Source organism: Stegostoma tigrinum, chromosome 1 (genome assembly GCF_030684315.1).
Source record: "Stegostoma tigrinum isolate sSteTig4 chromosome 1, sSteTig4.hap1, whole genome shotgun sequence".
Classification (NCBI taxonomy): domain Eukaryota; kingdom Metazoa; phylum Chordata; class Chondrichthyes; order Orectolobiformes; family Stegostomatidae; genus Stegostoma; species Stegostoma tigrinum.
In genome coordinates, this window is record NC_081354.1 from 13,607,617 (window position 1) to 13,617,292 (window position 9,676).

Below are 9,676 nucleotides of genomic sequence, written 5' to 3' on the forward strand. Positions count from 1 at the left end.
AGAAAAACCCCTAATTACATAGCTGGTATAATTCAGGAAATTTTTCCACATATCCTTTCTTCAATATACCAGTGACTATACTAATGTCTTCCTAAACAAAACCCTTTCGATTGTTTCATACTCTGTCTCAGGTCCCATAATTACTGGTGATTAAGTGAATGGAGCCACTCTGATCCCTTGGACCATATTGCTACATAACAAGACAATGGTGAACTTTTGAATAGGACATGTTCTACCTTGCCGATTGCCAAATCCCAGAATCAAATCTTCCAAACCTAGATACTCAGAAACTGAAGCATCTAGGATTCTCATGCAACTCCAAATGGAAGATCAAAGAGCTGTTTTCACTATTAATAACAAAGCATTTTTGACTTGTTTGAAAACATTTCAAAATCTGTGTGTGGAAAGATGAATTTTTGCAATATTGTACGTTAAGTGATCTGTCAGTTCTGTGGTCCTCAGTTCCTTGAGTCGGACCATGGGTTTCCACTGGATTTTTCCATGCCTATGGACAAAATGGTTTAACAATGCCTTCTGCAGGATGGCTGACTAGGAAACTCTCCCAGTGGTAAACAGTTGCTTGTAGGAGTTTTAGGTAATTGGAAACCATAGACAACAAGGAGAAAGCTCTCATTTGAATCTTCTTGAATAGTTTTGTTTACCTATTGAAAGATAGTAAATGTTGGATGTTTGGAAGTTTCCTGTTGGATGGTTAAAGCCAAAAAGATGTTCTTCCTACCTCATAAGCAAATAACATAATGTGTGAGTTTCAGAGTTAGTGTCATGCTCGGTACAAAAGCCCCAACAAATGCTGAGAGATTGTGTCAAACAGTGTGCCCCTTTGGCTGTTTGCAACAAGCAGAGCACTGACCATACTCAAAATGCCCATGTTTGCTTAAAATTTAATTCAATTAATTAGATTAAATTGGGTCCTTTTAAAACATGATTCATTTGGGTCTTGGAGAAAGATATTCACAAGGGAACTGACTCTTCTTAAGTCAATGTTGTTGCAACCAATTGAGGAAGCTGTAAAGAACCAATCCTTCCTCACCTGGGAGCTGAGTATACTTTGGGATATCCTGTCTGGAGCTATTACAAACTGGGGAAAAGTTACTTGGGGTCTGGGATAACACTGTGAAAGGAAATTGCTGGGGAGCAGGTTTAAATATGCCTTACTAGTTAAGTTGCTTCTAAACTGGAATGTATATAGCTTTGTTTGTTTTTTAGGAATGATCTTGTATTCTTTTCGTGGAATCCTGACAGTGTGGAAGCTGGCCATTTAGCCTACACTAACCCTCTTAACAGCATTCCACTCCCACACGCCACACCCCTCTCCTACCCTGTCACCCTGAATTTCCCATGGCTAATTCACCTAACGTGCACATCTTTGGACTGTGGGAAGAAACTGGAATGCCTGTAGGGAATCCATGCAGACACGGGGAGAATGCACAAGTTCTGCGCAGACAGGGACCCAAGGCTCAGTTTGAACCTGGGTCCCTAGCACTGTGAGGCAGCAGCGCTAACCACTGAGCCATCGTGATTTCCCTTGTTGTTGAGGAATATTGGCTATCTCATATTCAGTTACCATTCATAACAGTAACGAACTTCAAAAATTAAACTTATGATTTATCAAGTTAGGTTTTACACTGGAATTTGACTAGACCAATGCCATCATTGACAAAATGAATGCTTTGGCATGATGTCTGCTTTTTTTCAGAAAAATTTTTAAACAATAATTTTGCTGTAATTCCTTATTATATCTTGAAGAATCCATTTCCAACTAGGTTGTGCTGTTACAATGGCATCATGTTCCAGTAAATCATCCATAATGCTGAATACATAACTCAGTCTCCATTTCTACTTTGGGAGAATACTGCTAAGGATGCCAATGAATTTTCGGCAATATTACCACATTTAAGTTATTTTTTGAGAGCTATGAGACCTGGTGTCAGTGAAATCGACCAAGTGGATAGTACGTAGTTTGGTCAGGCGAATATTTATAACTCTAGTCAAATGTAAATATTGTCAGAGCAGAAGCGCTAAATGATGAGTTGTTCTGCAAAAATATTATGGTTCAGAAAATGACTGAGGTACAGTAAGCTTCTTTCTCCTTGCGTCTTCAGGAGTTTACATAAGCAATGGATGTGTTTCAGGAGCCATGTATTTTAACTGTAGTGTGGTAGCAGGAGGGGACATTAATAAATTAGCAATTGTGATGATTGTCAATCAGAAGTACTTAACAAATGGGCAATTTGTTTAGCTGATCAGACAGACAAGGAATGTTTCTTACATTAGCCAGTTGGCCTGTTCTACCGAGTTGTTTGCATGGAGGATGTTTAATATGGTAGATAGCTGCAAAGGTGATGATCTGCAAGATTTTGCGTCGTGATTCATTGGTACTGATAAATGGTAAACTTCTCATGAACTTGTCTGGGTGAACTCAGGGTAAATGAGATTTGTTTAGCATTGCTTCTAAGCTGATGCTCAGAGACGCCTGCTGCACTGTAAAAGTCTGTGGTTTAGGACTGGAATCGAGATCAGTATCCGTGTGAATTCAACTTCAGAAGCAGGCCCTGAGTCAAAAAGCTGGGTGAATGCCACCAGTAACAAGCATTGTATTCTGTAGTAGATTACAGTGAGAACAGCACAGCTCACCACTGAACCACAGGGGTGTCAACACAAACTAACTCACATCTCCTCGATCACCACACAGAACAGACACAACTGTTTCTATAGAGCAGGTAAAATAAGGTTGACTCTACTCTCCACCCCACCTTCAGCATACATACAATACAGGCTCAATCCACTTTCACTGGACCACAGGGTAACATGAACACAGTAATAAATACACAGGAATATAAATAATATTGCCTGGGAATAGAGATGCCACCTCCTCCTCACAAAACCACTGAGCTCCCAATTTTAAAAGTAAAAATAACTCTTTCACCTACCTACCTTTTCCTGTCAAATAATCACACAGCAACACATGAACATTTCTCCTTAGCCAGACAGCATAGAGAAGGTCTGTCTATATACAGAGATCAGAATTGTGGATACTTGTCCTGAACTTCATGTGAACCTGAAGTCATTTGAATCAGACATTTTTGGCCTGAAATACTCACAGCTCATTTGGAAATCTATGCACTAATTCAGGTGATGTGGGGCTCACAGGGATGGTGGTTATCGCTGGCTGTCGCTCTAATTGAGGATGACGTCTACTCAGGATCATAGGTTTCTGTCCTTGGTCTTCATGAGACTGAACAAGGCAATTCTCGACGTGTGGATCTCGGAGCAAATGTGTCTGAATGCAGGATTTTCTGCCTTTTCTTTCCTTCCCCACCACTACTCTGCCTCATCTTTGAATGCAAGGCTCAAAGCAACATGACGGTGAAGTTGTTGCCATTTTGAGCATTGGTAGGAAGCTCCGTCTGGTCTTTAATGTCAATGCTTCCGTGTTTCGAAGAGAGCTTCAATGTGCATTTCAAGTGTTTACTCTGTCCTTCCCTGAAAAGCTTGCCATTTCAGTGTTTAGAGAACAGTACCTGGCAGGAGAGATGCTTTCTAGTTGTCCAGATGCATCGATGTTGATTTTGCCCATGTTTTGCCTGAACACTGCGTTCAAGAAGTACTAGAGTGTTTTGCAAGTTGTGGTAAAAGATTATTATTGAATGGTGGAGAAGCTTGAGGAGCCGTATGGTCTATTTTTGCTCCTGCTCCTAATGTTTTTATTCTTCAAAAGGATTTTGTGTTTAAAAACTTAGTCTTTGAACACTGAACATTTTTCATCCCATTTCTCTTCAATTCAATGTACCAAGAAATTCCCAGCTTCGAGCCTTACGTATAATTGGGTCCAGGGTGAATTCTTCTGTCAGGAGGCCAGCAAAGGATATGAAACCTGCATCTATTGGGATGACACTCTATTAGTAGATGGGACTAATATTGGATTTTCCTCCTTGCAATCGGCTTGGTGGCATTTATCCAAGAATAGCCACTGGGAATTCAACCATTAGAACTTTTGTAAGCACCTTTCAAGAAAAGAGCGAGCAATGAGCATAGAGGGGGGCCTATGACAGGCTTCAAACCCTTCATGGAAAGGGGCATTTGACTCGAGATGTAAACAGAGACATTGCTGTCTCCACTAAGGTGCGCGGTTTCAGAACAGCATGCTGATTGTGTAAATCCTCTCAAGTCCCATCCTGGTGATACCATGTGTGAGTATTTCCCTTGCACACCCGTGATCGATCATCAGTTTGCAGCACGGGGTGACATGCCAGCTTATTGGAAGACTTACAATTACGAGCTCATGGCCAAAGCCTCATGGTGTGATCATTTGAAATAACAAATTTAACCTTTCAGAGCAATAATGCATGGGCCTGCTGCAGTTATACACAGCCTTGATGAGATCACACTTGGAGTATCACATTCGATTTTAGAGTCGTAGGGACACACAGCATGGAAACACAACCTTTGGCCCAATTTGTCCATACGGACCAGACATCCTAAATAAATCTAGTCCTATTTGCCAGCATTTGACCCCGATCCCTCAAAACACTTCCTACTCTTGTGCCTATCCAGGTGCCTGTTAAATGTTGTGATTGAGACCAGCCTCCACCACTTCCTCTGGCAACTTATTTCTTATATGCACCACCCTCTGCATGAAAAAATTGCCCCTTAGGTACCTTTTAAATCTTTCCCTTCTCACCTTAAACTTATGGCCTCTAGTTTTGGACACCCCCACCCCAGGGAAAAGACCTTGTCTGTCTACCATATCCATGCCCCTCATGATTTTAGAGACCTGTCAGCCTCTGACGCTCCAGGGAAAATAACCCCAGTCTATTCAGCCTCTCCATATAGTTCAAATCCTCCAACCTGGGCAACATTCTTGTAAACCCTTTCTGAACCCTTTTATGTTTCACAACATCCTTCCTGTGGCACGAAGACCAGAATTGCACATTTTGGTCTCCCTACATAAGAAAAGATTTATTTGGCATTGAGGGGGTGCAGTGGACATTCACTAAAATGATGCTGGGCATGCTAAGTCTGTCCTGTGAGGAGAGATTGGTTCACCTGGGCCTGCATTCACTAGAGTGTAGAAGGATGAAAGGGAATCTGATTGAAATATGTAACATTTTAACAGGGCTGGGCAGATTGGATGTAGGGAGGATGTTTCCCCCGGCTGGGGAGGACAGAACCAGGTCACTCAAGTTCAGGATAAGAGACCGATCATTTAGGACAGAAATGTGGAATGCTTTCTTCATTTAAAAGGCAGTAGACCTGTGAAATTCTCAGCCATGGTAAACAGTTTCAATAAGGTCCTGTTGCGCAATGGTGGAGGTCACTCACTTGGCCATCTGGCTGCCATTGTGGCCAAACTGATCTTACTAGGCCTTAATGTAGTGGTGGTGAGGTGTGATGGGATTAACATCTCTGGCAATGTAATAAACTCAAGTATCTTGCTTTTTTTGCCCAAGAGCATGAATACTAACCCATCTTCTTATCATCATTGGGACATACCGCATGGAAACAGATTCTTCGGCCCATTCAGTCCATGCCAATCATAATCCCATAATCCCAAAGCAAACTAGCCCCACTTGCCAGCATCTGGCCTATTTCACTCCAAACAGTTTTTATTCTTGTACCTATCTAAATGTCTTTTAAATGTGGTTATCCCTGCATCCACCACTCCCTCTGGAAGTTCATTCCGCACACAAGGCACTCTCTGTGTAAAAGAAAAATTGCCCCTTATGTCTTTTTAAAATATTTTTCCTCTCATCCTAAACAAAACCCCCTTGTCTTGAATACCCCATCCTGGGGAAAAGACACCTGCCAATCACCTTACCTATTCCCCTCATTATTTTATAAATCTCTGTGAAGTCACCTCTCAATTTCCTAACCTGCAGTGATCACAATCCCAGCCTATCCACCCTCTCCTTCTAACTCAAATCCTCCATACCTGGCAACATCCTGGTAAATATCTTCTGAACCCTCTCCAACTTGAAGCCAGAACTGGACACATTTCTCCAGTAGAGGCCTCACCAACATCCTGTACAACCTCAACACAACATCCCAGCTTCTGTACTCAATGATCTGAGCAATGAAGGCAAACATGTTAAACGCCTTCTTAACTACTCTATCCATATAGCCCATATCACTTCAGAGCATCAAGCCGAATCTTCTGGAAAGCTGTAAGGGACAGCAGGAAAATGTGAGGTCAAGTTGCCTTGGACAAGCTGAAGGTCTTTGAAAGAATCTCCCCTCCATACGACAACAGGAAATGCATGGGCATACCAGCAGTCTTGAAGACTGTACATTTGACGCCAATGTGTAAGTTGGCTCTCCTTTGTTGCCTTGTTCAGAAAATTGGCTGAAAATGCCAGGCAGTTACAGCCACTTGTGAAGGGGAATGTAAAGAACAAGATAAGCTTCACGAAGACAGAAAAAGACAAAAATGAGATGGAGGATTAGCCCTGATCATGTTAGATCGCAGAGCAAGATTGAAGGGCTGAATGGCCTACTCCTGCTCCTGGTCTCTATGGCCAGCTCCCTATTTCCCAGCCACTGGCTGTGGCTTTGAATTGAAATGTAAGATTTTTCAAGGCTAGGATATAGTCTACATCCTAGCATCTGGGCAGAAATCAGCTCTTCTGCATTTCATTCCTGTTCTAAGTGTAAGCCCTCTGGGATTTCAACCAGTTAGGTGAGTTTCAACTATTTTCAGCTGCAACTTTAGTGTCTTTGATTTCATGTTGTACGTTAGTAAAATAATCACTGATTACTTACTGAATAATTAGGAATTATGACAGGTTATTGACTGAATACTCTTGATTTTCATTATCTCCATCAACGATTTAGTCATTCAATAAGAGAAGAAAAGGTTGATAATTTTGTTCAAAATATTGAACAGGTACTTAGATAGGAAAGGTTTAGAGGGATAAGGACAAAACATAAGCTAATGGAACTAGTTCAGTTTAGGGAATCTAAACTGATTGGTATGGACAAGTGGGCTGAAGGGCTTCTTTCTGTGCTGTATGGCTCTATTACTCTATGATGCTAAAATGATGAGGATTCTCACAGGTTAGGTAGGGAGAAACTTTTCTTGCTGGTGGAAGGATCATGGGCCAGAAGACACCAATTTAAGATGTTTGGCTAAAGAGCCCAGAGGTCACCTGAAGGAAAAGCTTCTTCTTTAAAGTGAGTTGTTCGGATTTGGAATGCATTGCCAAAGAGTGTGGTGGAGGTAGATACACCTACGCTTAGCAAAAGGGAGTCGGATAATCATTTGAAGAGAAAGATTTTACAAGGTAACAGAGAAGAGGCAGGGGAATCAAATGATTCGAGGTGCACCTGCATAGGGCTGACACAGGCACAACAAAGCTGAATGGCTTCCTCTCTGCTGAAACATGTCTACCAATCGCTATACAATTCTATGGTTGTAAGTAGAGTCAGAAAAAAAAAAGACAAGGTATTCATCCTTCTCAAGCCACAACCTGGTGAAACCATGTGTGAGCATTTGTCTTGCACTTCTGTGATCAAATGTCAATTTGTAGCATGGTCAACATGCCAGCTTATTGGGAAACATTAGTGCTGGGCTCCTGGCCAAAGCCAGAAGGTAAGACTTCCCCTTGCTGTAACAAGTTGAATTGAATTGAATTGAATTAGTTTTATTGTCACATGGACTCACATGAGTGCAGTGATAAGTTTACAAGTCACCATTGATGATGGCATCGTAGCTACAATTGGACCTAGATACAGATTCTTGAGTACACATTCTTAGGAAAAACATTAGAAAATAAAGAAATAAAAAGTGCAGTATTACAGACCTTCAAAAGTGCTAAAGCGCAGAAATAAGTTAAAAAAAAAGTCAATAATAATAGTTTTCCCACGATAATACAATGAAGAAAAAACATATTTAAAGAGAGAATTTAAGACAAAGTCCACTTAGCCCATTTGATGGTTCTGGACTCAAGGATCCAACCCCTAATTTCAGGGGAGTCCCGAGCCGGACCCAGAATGCACTGAATAAAACTCCAAATGGCTTAGCCTTCTGGAGCAATAACACATGGACCCACTTGACCAATGGTCAGTGGAATATTAATGTGGGAAATTGCATTTCTGTCTGGTGAAATACTGGTCTCAAAGGTTTTCTTTTAACAAATCAAGTACCAAAAAAAAAATCAGTCATTGCATTTATTTCTTCAATTTACCTCATCGGAGATTAACCTCAAGCTGAACGAGCAACATTGTTTTTGCTAAGCTATTATTTCTCTGTTCTTTGAGCCAACACAAACTAGTTTTGTTGATCCAGGTGTAACATTAGCTCAAATGAATTTGAACAATTAGCACAAAACCACCTTCTCACGCCACTGAGAAAAGTTGCAGTCAGTGACAGTATTTCAAATGTGCACATATATTAAAACTTCATTGGCTGGTTAGCAGAGACCTGTGAGATTTCAGCTTGTATTGAGTCCACATGTTGATCGTGTCCAAAGTTATGAGATGGGTCATTTTCATTAATTGGAAAGGTTGGCCAATATACTCCCAGAGTCCCCCACTGTGAATAGCCAATTGTAGTGTTTTTGGAATTCACTAAAAAGTGCATCAGGCCACAGTTTAAAAGGAATTGTGGACCTTCCAGTAGCCCAGGAGAGGATGCACTGAGCAAATCTGGACAGATTACATCAGAACTCTCAGTCTGTTGTGGAAGACTCCACCACACCATCTTTTTGGCATCTGGGACAAACTGTGAGCGAGACAGAAAATGAGGGTAGAAAGTTGCAGTTTGGGTTGGATCACAGTAGACCATTTAGGACTGACTATGGGGGAGGCGATGGCCTCGTAGTATTATCACTGGGCCGTTAATCCAGAGACTCAGATAACATTCTGGGGACCTGAGATCAAATCCCGCCACAGCAGATGGTGGAATTTGAATTCAATAAAAAATATCTGGAATTAAGAATCTAATGATGACCATGAATCCATTGTCAATTGTCAGGGGAAAAGACCCCACCTGGTTTAGCAATGTCCTTTGGGAAGAAAACTGCCATCCTTACCTGGTCTGGCCTATATGTGACTCCAGATCCACAGCAATGTGGTTGACTCTGAACTGTCGTCTGAGCAATTAGAGATGAGCAATAAATGCTGCCAGTGATGCCCTCATTCCTGTAATCAATATTTTTAAAAAGATGGTTGTGGGAGAGGCAATGATCTAGTGATATTATTCCTGGTAGGTAGTAGGAACTGCCGATGCTGGAGAATCTGAGATAACAAGGAGTAGAGCTGGATGAACACAGCAGGCCAAGCAGCATCAGAGGAGCAGGAAAGCTGATGTTTCGGGACTGGACCCTTCTTCAGAAAACAAAAAGAATGGTCCAGACCCGAAATGTCAGCTTTCCTGCTCCTCTGATGCTGCCTGGCCTGCTGTGTTCATCCAGCTCCACACAATATTATTCCTGGACTGTTAATCCAGAGACTAAGGTAATGGTCCATGGGTGCAGGTTCAAATCCTGCCATGGCAGATGGTGGAATTGGAATTCAATAAAAATCTGGGGAATTAAGAGTTTAATGATTGTTGGAAAAACCCATCTGGTTCACTAATGTTCTTCAGGGAAGGAAACTGCCATCCTTACCCAATCTGGTCGATACGTGGTTCCAGACCCACAGCAATGTGATTGATGCT

The 9,676-nt window shown here is 41.6% G+C and overlaps 1 pseudogene; it reads left to right on the plus strand.

Annotated features, from left to right (window-relative positions):
* The first annotated feature begins 5,291 nt into the window (after positions 1-5,291).
* LOC125454403 (large ribosomal subunit protein uL13-like) lies at positions 5,292-6,452 on the plus strand (annotated as a pseudogene).
* Positions 6,453-9,676: the final 3,224 nt, after the last annotated feature.